This window comes from Chenopodium album, chromosome 16 (assembly GCF_948465745.1).
Source record: "Chenopodium album chromosome 16, dcCheAlbu1.1, whole genome shotgun sequence".
Taxonomy (NCBI): Eukaryota; Viridiplantae; Streptophyta; class Magnoliopsida; order Caryophyllales; family Amaranthaceae; genus Chenopodium; species Chenopodium album.
This window is the reverse complement of record NC_137849.1, coordinates 8,649,556-8,659,393: the sequence shown is the minus strand read 5'-3', so window position 1 is coordinate 8,659,393 and position 9,838 is coordinate 8,649,556. Positions and strand designations below refer to the sequence as shown.

The 9,838-nt window shown below is 34.4% G+C and overlaps 1 pseudogene; it reads right to left on the bottom strand.

Annotated features, from left to right (window-relative positions):
- Positions 1-7,663: 7,663 nt before the first annotated feature.
- LOC145584845 (zinc-finger homeodomain protein 8 pseudogene) lies at positions 7,664-9,503 on the bottom strand (annotated as a pseudogene).
- Positions 9,504-9,838: the final 335 nt, after the last annotated feature.

Genomic DNA, 9,838 nt, shown 5'->3' with positions numbered 1-9,838 from the left:
CATTAGACCAAGCAAATCTACATGGCAACCACAAAGTTCTATGTTACGAGTGTTTAAATTACATGAGATCTAGTTACATTCGTCTCGATAAGTAAATTATTAATACCTAGTTTTTATAAATTTTTTAATGTATGATTAAAGATATTTGCGATCAAATATTTACATCGATATACGTGATTGAGACTAATATTATGAAATATTTTTTGTATTTACCTTGATTAAATTAAAATTCAAAAGAGAGTGTGTTGCAAGTACAAATTAAAATTCATCTTGGGGAAGGCTAGAAAAGGCATAATCAAGTCATGAGCGAAGAGGGTAGCAGAATGAGTTGTTCACAAGCTAAATGGAGCAAAATCGATCGAATTGTGTGCTAGACTGCTAGGGTGGGTTGGGTTGGGTTGGGTTGTTCACGGGTCTAAGCGAAATTTATTCAATGTTCTTTTTACAATAAATGTCAATTTGAAAAGTGGGGTTAAGGTATATATTGATCGGGCTTAAATTATAACAAGTTCTGTCGATCTGAGTCTATAATCATGCTAGGTTTGACAGTCTTATATATTAAACTATTTTTACCTTCTATTATTAAATAAATATATGAATTAACATAGAAATATTGATTCTTATTAGATTAGTTCTAATACTTTTAATCTAAAGAGATAAAGTTATTGGTGGCTAAATTCAATAGGACACACACAAAAATAATAATATAAATAAATACGTAGTAATTACAAAGAGGAAGTGTAAAAAAAATTAAAAGAAAAAGTTGACAATAAAATCAAACAATCCATTTACTATTATTGTCAGCCTTGAGTCAGCTCCCTACTTTTCTTTATGCTTCCAGTCTTCTACTCCTTTTTTTATCAAACGGATTAATGTAAATAACATCAGCCACTTCCCTTAAAAGGAAAGCTAAATAAAATACAATATAATTAGACAGATTATCTCTTGGTAAACATAAAAGAAAGGGTATTAGATAGATACTGAGAATAATAATATAATAATATAGTTTAAGATTAGGATTTGTTCCTTTACATTGGAACTTAGCAGGCCAGGCAACACTTCTAATCGAAGATAATGTTGGATTATTCATGGTCCCACTTCACATTAACCCAAGTACAATGTGCACCGCCTCTTCTATTATGGTCACATAAAACTTTTTATTAATAGCTTTCTGTCTTAAATTCTTAATGTAATTATCACTATTTCTATTCGAACTTATCTATACAAAATCTTATCAATTAATGTTCCCTTTGTTCGAAATTACATAATTTTTTTTTTTTTTTTTTTTGGTAAATTGTTCGAAATTACAATTAGAAGCAAGGCATGTAAGAAATACGTTAGATTTTTAGATTTTATCAATCAGTTTTTTTAATTGGGGTAGTTTAACTATTAAAAATTTGTGAGAAAGATGTTAAATTTTGTCAATTTTTGAAAGGAAACTTTGTAAAAAAAAAAAAAAAAAAAAAAAACCACTTCCAAATAAACCACTTTTTTAATTAATCACCCTTTCTTTACAAAATTTTTTAAAAAAAATACAATTCTCAAAACGCAAAATCAGTAAGTATCACCACCGCTTCTCTATGTCACCACCCTATTGGTCAAATTAAAATAAAATCAAAATTTGTTAACCCCAGCCTCGGTAGCCACCCTCCTCCCTCTTCTCCTGCCACCCAAACCAGCCACTTGCCAGATTAACCCCCACCACCTCCAACCACTACCCCTGGCGTCGAATCCCCCAAAGCCTCACCCCTGTTCGCCTTGCCACCAATTTTGCTCCCAATGTTTCCCCTTTCTATTTTCTCGAAACCCTAGATTTTTTGGTGTCATAGAATTCACAACACCAGCCACTAATTCACCATCACTGTTCACCTTGGAATCATCTAAATCATCCGATTCCTAGTAATTTACACCAGAACCAACCATCATCTGTGACTCAACTTCATCAGGTATCTCGTCTTGAGTGGGAAATCGTTGAGGGGGGCCGAAAACAAGGATGAGAAAGAGAGGGGGTGCTGTTAGTGGAGTTCGCCGACATTGGTATTGGCTGGAGGTGGCTATTTGGGGATGGGGGTGGTCCGACAGGTGGTTGGTTTGTGTGGGGTTGGCTGTTCTAATGGGGTGCAGTGACAGGAGAAGGGGAGGGAAAGGCTGTTGTGGGACGGTTGGGGATTTTCATCTAATTTTTTTAAAAAAATTGTTAATATTGACCAATACGGTGGTGACACGTGGACCGTCGTCAATCGGACAGCAGGTCGGAATAGAGGAGGGGGTGGTGATACCTATTGACTTTTTGGTGTAGTATTATTTATTTAGTAAAAAAAAAAGGTAGTTAATTAGAAAAATAGTGTATTTGAGGGTGGTTTTTTACAAAATTTCTTAATTTAAAAGTGGTGATCACATTGACAAGGAAAAAGATATACTATTAAATAAACTATTGTACGTTACATATAAAAAAGTTAAGTGTAATACTTTAAAAAAAAAAAAAAAAAAAAAAAAAAAACAGAGTATAAAAAAAATGTGTTACACAACCCCCATATTTTATTTACTAACATATGGATCATAAGGAAAAAAAAAAAGGGATTTCTCTCTGGTGCTCACATGTTTTTTAAAATTTTCTTTGGTGAATTATAAAAATTCTTATTACCTTTGGTAATCTATTGGTAGTGTGTATTAACTAAATGGTGACATTAATATACAATTATGGAAAATTCTCATTGGTACACCCGTGGTTTTGACTTTTCCCATTGATACACTCCTAAATTTTTGCCTTTCCATCGGTACACCCATGGTTTGGTCTTTTTCCCAACCGTGACTAATACCGTTAAAAAATATTTTATTAAGTTAAAATAATTAAGAAAAAGACTATAATACCCCTTTTAAACATCTAATGTCTCGATTTGCGTGTCGAAAATTATTCGGTTAAAGTTTTGGGAGTCATGTTAATTCTTAAGGATCCAAATTAACTTCGAAATTAGCAAAATAATAACGCAAATGTCTCATATGCGTGTCAAAAAATGTCTCGATTTGCGTGTCATTACTTTTTTGTGATAATAATTGTTCGGTTAAGGTTTTAGGGGTTATTTTGACCCTATATGGATCTAAATCGAACTCGAAATTGTCAAAAAAAATTAACAAAAATATCTCATTTTGCACGTCATGATATTTCTATTTTTTTTTGTCATGACGCGCAAAACGAGACATTTTCGTTTAATTTTTGACAAGTTCGAGTTCGATTTAGGCCCTTGAAGGGTCAAAATGATCCCTAAAATCTTAACAAACAATTACTATCACAAAAAAGTAACGGCACGTAAACTGAGATATTTTTTGACACGCACATGAGACATTTACGTTATATTTTTTGCTAATTTCGAGGTTTGGATCCTTAAGGACTAACATGACTTCCAAAACTTTAACCGAACAATTTTCGACATGCAAATCGAAACATTAAATGTTTAATAGGGGTATTATAGTCTTTTCCTTAATCATTTTAACTAAGCGAAATAGTTTTTAACGGTGTTAGTCACGGTTGGAAAAAAGAGCAAACCATAGGTGTACCGTTGGAAAGACAAAAATTTAAGAGTGTATATCAATGGAAAAAGTCAAAATCACGGATGTACCAATGGGATTTCCCTACAATTATAAACTTAATCATAATTAACTAATAACTATAGTCAGATTTTAAAAAAATGTTTCAAAAAAAATAAAAAAAAAATCTAGCCACCCCTCTCCCATCCACTACCAGTTCTCTCTCCCTCCCCCTGCTAGATGTAGGCGGTCGGCGAACCTTCCCTCCCTCCCCGGTGGCCGGCAAACCCATCCCTTCAACCAACATCGTCAACAACTAGCATCACAAATTCTTAACTGTTTGATCTAGCATCATGATTGCTCCGATTTTTAATTGAAATAGGGTTGAATTTATGCTTTATTGCTTTGATTTGTGGTAGCTGTCACTTATTGAGAGGTGCGGCTGATGATTTGCGGTGGCACGGTAGTGCGGGAGGGGCGACGGGTTTTTTCAAGGTGGGCGGTTGGGGTTGTCGAGGTAGGGGAAGGGTTTTTAATGAGGGTTTCGGTGAGAGAGGGGGGGGGGGTTTCCGGGATGGGGTGGTGGGTTAGGGGGAGGGGCGATTGGGGTTTTCGAGGTGGGGGAAGGTCGACAAGCCGGCGAGGGTGGGGTTTGGGTCTGGGTGCCGAAGGCGGGATGTGAAGTCGGTGGTGGCAGAGAGGAAGGGTGGCAGTTGGCGGTGGCTGTTTTTTTTAATTAATATATTTATTTAATTTAATTATTTAATTGTTAAAAAATTAAAATAAACCTAACCATATTTAACCTAAAAAAAAATTAAAAAAAAAAAAAAAACTATCATCAATGTTATAAATAACTTTGTATAATAAATTTATGATTACCAAAGATAATTAAAACTTTTCCACTTTACCATAGAGAAAAAAAATGGTGAATATTAAAGAGAATTTCTCAAAATAAAAATGGTCTTCAACCCATATTCAGGGCCTTGTTCTGATTGACTGAACTGAGCTAAATTGAACTGAATTGAATATTTTATGAGAGAAGGAAATTAAGAACTATACTGAATTGAAAATAATTTGAAGAGAACAGACCCTTAAACCCCAACTTGGTCCTTCTCACATTCTCTCTTTCTCTCTCTCTCTCTCTCTCCCTCCAAGGTTATCATCACGACACCACCTCACCACTAAGACAACCACCAAACCAAGTTCACCGACAAGGGAACCACCACCATGACACCACCCTAGAAATCACTTCTTTCCATATTGAAGGCTTGACCACAAAAAACATTATAAATATGAATGACGAACAATTGTCCATATAGAGTCCTTCACACAACCCTTGTAGCCCCCTAAAAAAAAACTCATATGTTACTTGTGGAACTACTTGAATTTCTGGATTCTACGTACCATGGCAAATTTTATATGGCGTCTCAAAGGTAAAATTTTTTATATACACCCGGATGTACTGTACACCTAACTAATCCCATGTTAGGTTTGGTAAGGAGAAAGAACCTGATCGTACCTCAACCCTCACGATTTTTTTGGTCCGGTATTTGCGGGTCAGACACTTTAAGAGTAAGGGGGAAGGGTAAGGGATCCCCACCCTCAAAGTATCTCTAGTGGGGATTGAACCCCCAATCTTAAATTTAGAAGGTGACAATCTTACCACTAGACTAAGCTTAGCTCGGTAATGCTCTTCACTTGATGGTTAAATGAAAAATAATCATCAAAATGAGTACAAAATACTCATGGGTATACGGTATACCTGAATGTATATAACAGTCTCTCTCTTAAAGGTGGAGCCGAGATTTCAAGCAATAGACAACAACTGATAAAATTAAAAAAAAAGTTACTAATGCTCTATTTGTTTTAAAGGAAAACATTTTACAACTTATTGGGAAAATGATTCTCTATGTAAAATAATTTTCACGAAAAATCGCAATGGTAAAGATAGTTTTTGTTTGTTTGTTTCCTTAAAGGAAAATTTATACTCCCTCTGTTTCATAAAAATCGCAACAGTTTTATTTTTCATGCGTTTTATAATAATCAACACTTTTTTTTTTTATTTGGTAAGGACCCAAAACTACACCGTATTTTGTTATTTTTCTCTCCTACCAACCCCATGTACACATTTTATTATTATTATTATTATTATTATTATTATTATTATTATTATTATTATTTAGCTCTCCTACTCCCTCCTTTTCTTAAAACCTATACTTGCTATTTTCATCTGTTTTTTTTTCAAAGCTACACTTTCTCTTTTGAAAATCCTTATAATATAATAATATATCTTTACCCACTAATAGCCCCCGCCCTATCTTACTTTTGTCATTTTTCACTCATCTAATGATCCCCAATTTTTTTCACACCACTTGACTTTTCAATAAAATAATAATCCCACTATCTTTTCTTACAATTTTTATTACCATATCTACCCTACTATCATTTTTATTAAACTTCCTAAAACTCCTTACAATCCCAATTCTAGCTTTCAAAAAAAAAAAAAAAAAAAAAAAAAAGATAGAGAGAGTACCTTCAATTATATACTCCCTCCGTTTTTAAATACTTGCTCCACTTTCCTTTTGCGGCCGTTTTTAAATACTTCCTTCGTTTCCTTATTTGGAAAGCTATTATAATATTTAATTTATTTTTTCTCAACTAATGGGACCCAATTTTATTACTTTTAGATTATCTTTCCTCCAATTTACCTTCCACTAATCCCACTATCTCTATATTTTATTATTTTCTCCAATTTCTCCTAAAACTCCGTGCATAGAGAAATGAAGCAAGTATTTTAAAACGGAGGGAGTATATATATATATATATATATATATAACCTATAATTTTCTAAACAATTCTATTGCGGTTATTACAACATAAAGTATAAACATGAAAAACAGGAGTGGAAGAGAAGATGTATAAGAGGAAATTAAATGTTGCATATCAACATTTTCTACTAATGAAAGAACTATTTTCCACCTTTACAGTACAAACCAAGAATAATAATTTCTCCGTTTTTTTTAGTTGACACCTTTTTATTATCACGCTTGCTGTCGCATGATTTTAACGATTAATATATCTAACTATTAACATTGTAAAATTATAAAAAGTGAATATTAATAAAATATACATTGCAACGATTCAAACAAAATCTCACATGAATATGTTTTATCGTCTCTATAAACCACAAAAGCGAGTCAAAACGTGTTTTGTGAATAGAACGGAGGAATTAACATTTTCTAGGTTTAAAAAAACGAGCCTAAGGCCCTGATCTCATTAAATTATTTTCAGTTCAGTTCAGTTCAGTTTAGCTCTTAATTTCCTTCTCTCATAAAATATTCATTTCACTTTAGTTCAATTCAGTTCAGCTCTAATAAATTCAGTTCAATACAGTTCAAGTCAGCTTATTTCAGTCAATGAAAACAGACCCTAAGTTACTACTTTTGTCATTGATATTGATCAAAAGAACTACTCCCAAGTCCCAACCTCCGGTAAAATATAGAGCACATTTCATTTTTATTAATATTAATAAAATAGGTATTTTTCTGAGGGCATTTGGCGCATCACGTAAGAAAGGTACACAATTTCACATTTGACTCCACTCAATTAAAATTAACAATTGTCATTAACTACACTTAATTAAAGATTAGCAATTAACAAAGCAAAAATTGACTTGAAGGTTGATTGGAGACAGAGTGAGTAGCATAAAAATTCTGTATCAAATTCTATCCATCACCTCAAAAAGTCGATACCTATTATTAGGCGGTGGTTGATTTGAATGAGCAAATAGAAAAATTGTTTGTAAAGTGAGTAATAAAATATAATTATTCGGAGATACATTATAAAATAAGCAATCCGAATCCACCTTAATCTTTGTTTATTATCCGCTTTCTGTTTCCTCCGGCCAGACACACTTGAAACTTCAAACATCAACTTATCATCATTTTCTCTCTCCTCCCACAATTAACAATTAACACAAAATCAATTAAGATTAGCATTGTTAATTAATAAATTAATCACTCACTTGAGAACAATTATCTTAGAACAAGGGATCATCCAATCATGTTGTGAGTAATCATGTAAAACATATACCTAATCAATGATTAAAGTAATGAAACAATAGAAAATGCTAAATTAATTAATTAGTAAACTAATTAGAATTAAATTCCCTCTTGATTAAACTCATTAACAACAAAGTCACCCCCACTTTTAATCAACAAAAAAAATCTAGTAAAATAATAATAAAAAAAAATACTAAAAATGGAAAGAAAAAAAAAAAAAAAAAAAGAGGGTAAGGGTGAGATAGGGGAAATCTTCTCCTCTCTTCTCTTTACTCTTCTTCTTGAAGAATCTAATTAAACTAATTAAGGACTAATTAAACAAAAACATGTTTATTAAAACTAAAGAAAGATATAATTATAATTAAGAAGAAGATGAAGAACCATTAGTAGGAGCATTATTCTCATTGCTCTTGCCACCATTATATTGATGTTTGTGATGATGGTGAGACTGATCGTTGATACTAATGCTGCTATTACTGTTTCCATTACCGGTCAAATTACCGTTAATCTCATCATCGTCATTCGGATTATTAATCAGATCGTCAGTTGGATTAGTAGCAGCAACACCAGAAGTAGTAGTAGCAGTAGTAGAACGCTTAGCAAAAGTGTTTTTGTTATTGTGCATCCAAACTTTGAAAACCCCTCTTTCAACACCAATTTCATTGCAAAACCCATTCACTAAATCTTCGTTTGTTTTCTGCATTTTCCACCCTACTTTTTCGGCGAATTCGTGCATTCGGTCTTTTTGATCTTGGCTGAATTTGGTTCGGAACCGCTTTCGGCTTGGCGGTTGTGATGAGGATGAGTTCATCAGATGCTGAGTTTGTTTGTGGTTGTGGTTGTGGTTGTGGTGGTGGTGGTGTGGGTGATGCGGGCCGTTGTTGGTTGTTGGGGTGTTGTTATCTGGGACTACACCAGTAGTAGCACCCACACCACCACTGCTGAGAGCCAGCAGCATGTGGGGTGCGGAGCCCGGGTAGTAAGATGATGAGATCGGAGGAGGAGATTGAGACCCCCGGCTCCGCACACCACGGGTTGCCACCGCCGGTGCTGTCTGGGGATTCGAGGCCGGCGGTGGCAACGGATGGTGACGGTGGTGTGGGTGATACTCAATCACATGAGTCAGTGGTGTGTTTGCATTCACTGTCTCCTCTGGCTCTCGCCGATGGAAATTACGGTGACACCCACACGCCGCGCACTTCAGCGATGTCGGGTCCGAAGCAGTCGCGGTCGGAGCCGGCATAAACTCCCCACACCCATCAAGCGCGTGACCACCCAAACTCGCCGCGTGATTCTTCAAACACTCTTTATACAACACAATAGCAGGCGCGTGACGCTTCAACACTCCATTACTGAATGATAAAGGCTTAGAAGATTGGATCCGAGGCGGTGTTTCGCTTTCGGCTTCCGGGCTTTTCGATGGTGGAACTATACTCAAACCCCCAACACCACCACCACCCCCACCCACCACCGCTTCCGCCGTCGTCGCCGCCGCAATTGTAGCTCTCGCAGTAGTCATATCCATTTTCCCTCAAATTATTATCAATTCTTCTTCAGAAAAACCCAAACATTTTTTTTGTTTTTTTGCTTTACTCCCTTCACTCTAAACACCTTTGCTTTAATCTCAAGAATTTCAATTCCTTCAAAAATATGGAAAATGATTAGCCCACAAAAACACAAGGTTGGTGCTAACTTTATTAGTATTTTAATCCATGAAAGATATGTTTAAGCTAAAAAACTAGTGCTTAAGGTAGAAAACTACAAAAATTTTGGTTATAAAATAGTTGATTAATTCTTATTTCTTTGATATAATGATGATTAAGAAGATAATGATGATGGGTGGATGAAGAGGTAAGTAGAAAAAGAATAGAGTGATAATAGAAGTGAGTATTTGAGTATGAAAATGAGTATAATGATAAATTAAAAATTATAATAAAAATCTTATTGGTTTTATGTCGACTATGTGGTTGTCCTTACTAACCACATAATATGATTAAAATTTAACCATAGTTTAAATAATGTAAAATTATGATGACAAAACCTTTAACTTGGGTTAAGATTGATTACGCATACTTTTGGTTGTCTCCTCCAATAAATGTAATAGCCCTAAAAAAAGAAAATGCATTATTATAGACTCGGCTGAGTTAAGGACATAAAAGGTGGTTTGACTCGTGAGTTAACTCGGGGGGGTTATGTAATGAAAAATGAAAAATGAAAAATGAAATGGAGGTATTGCTTTTGTCAGTTTAATT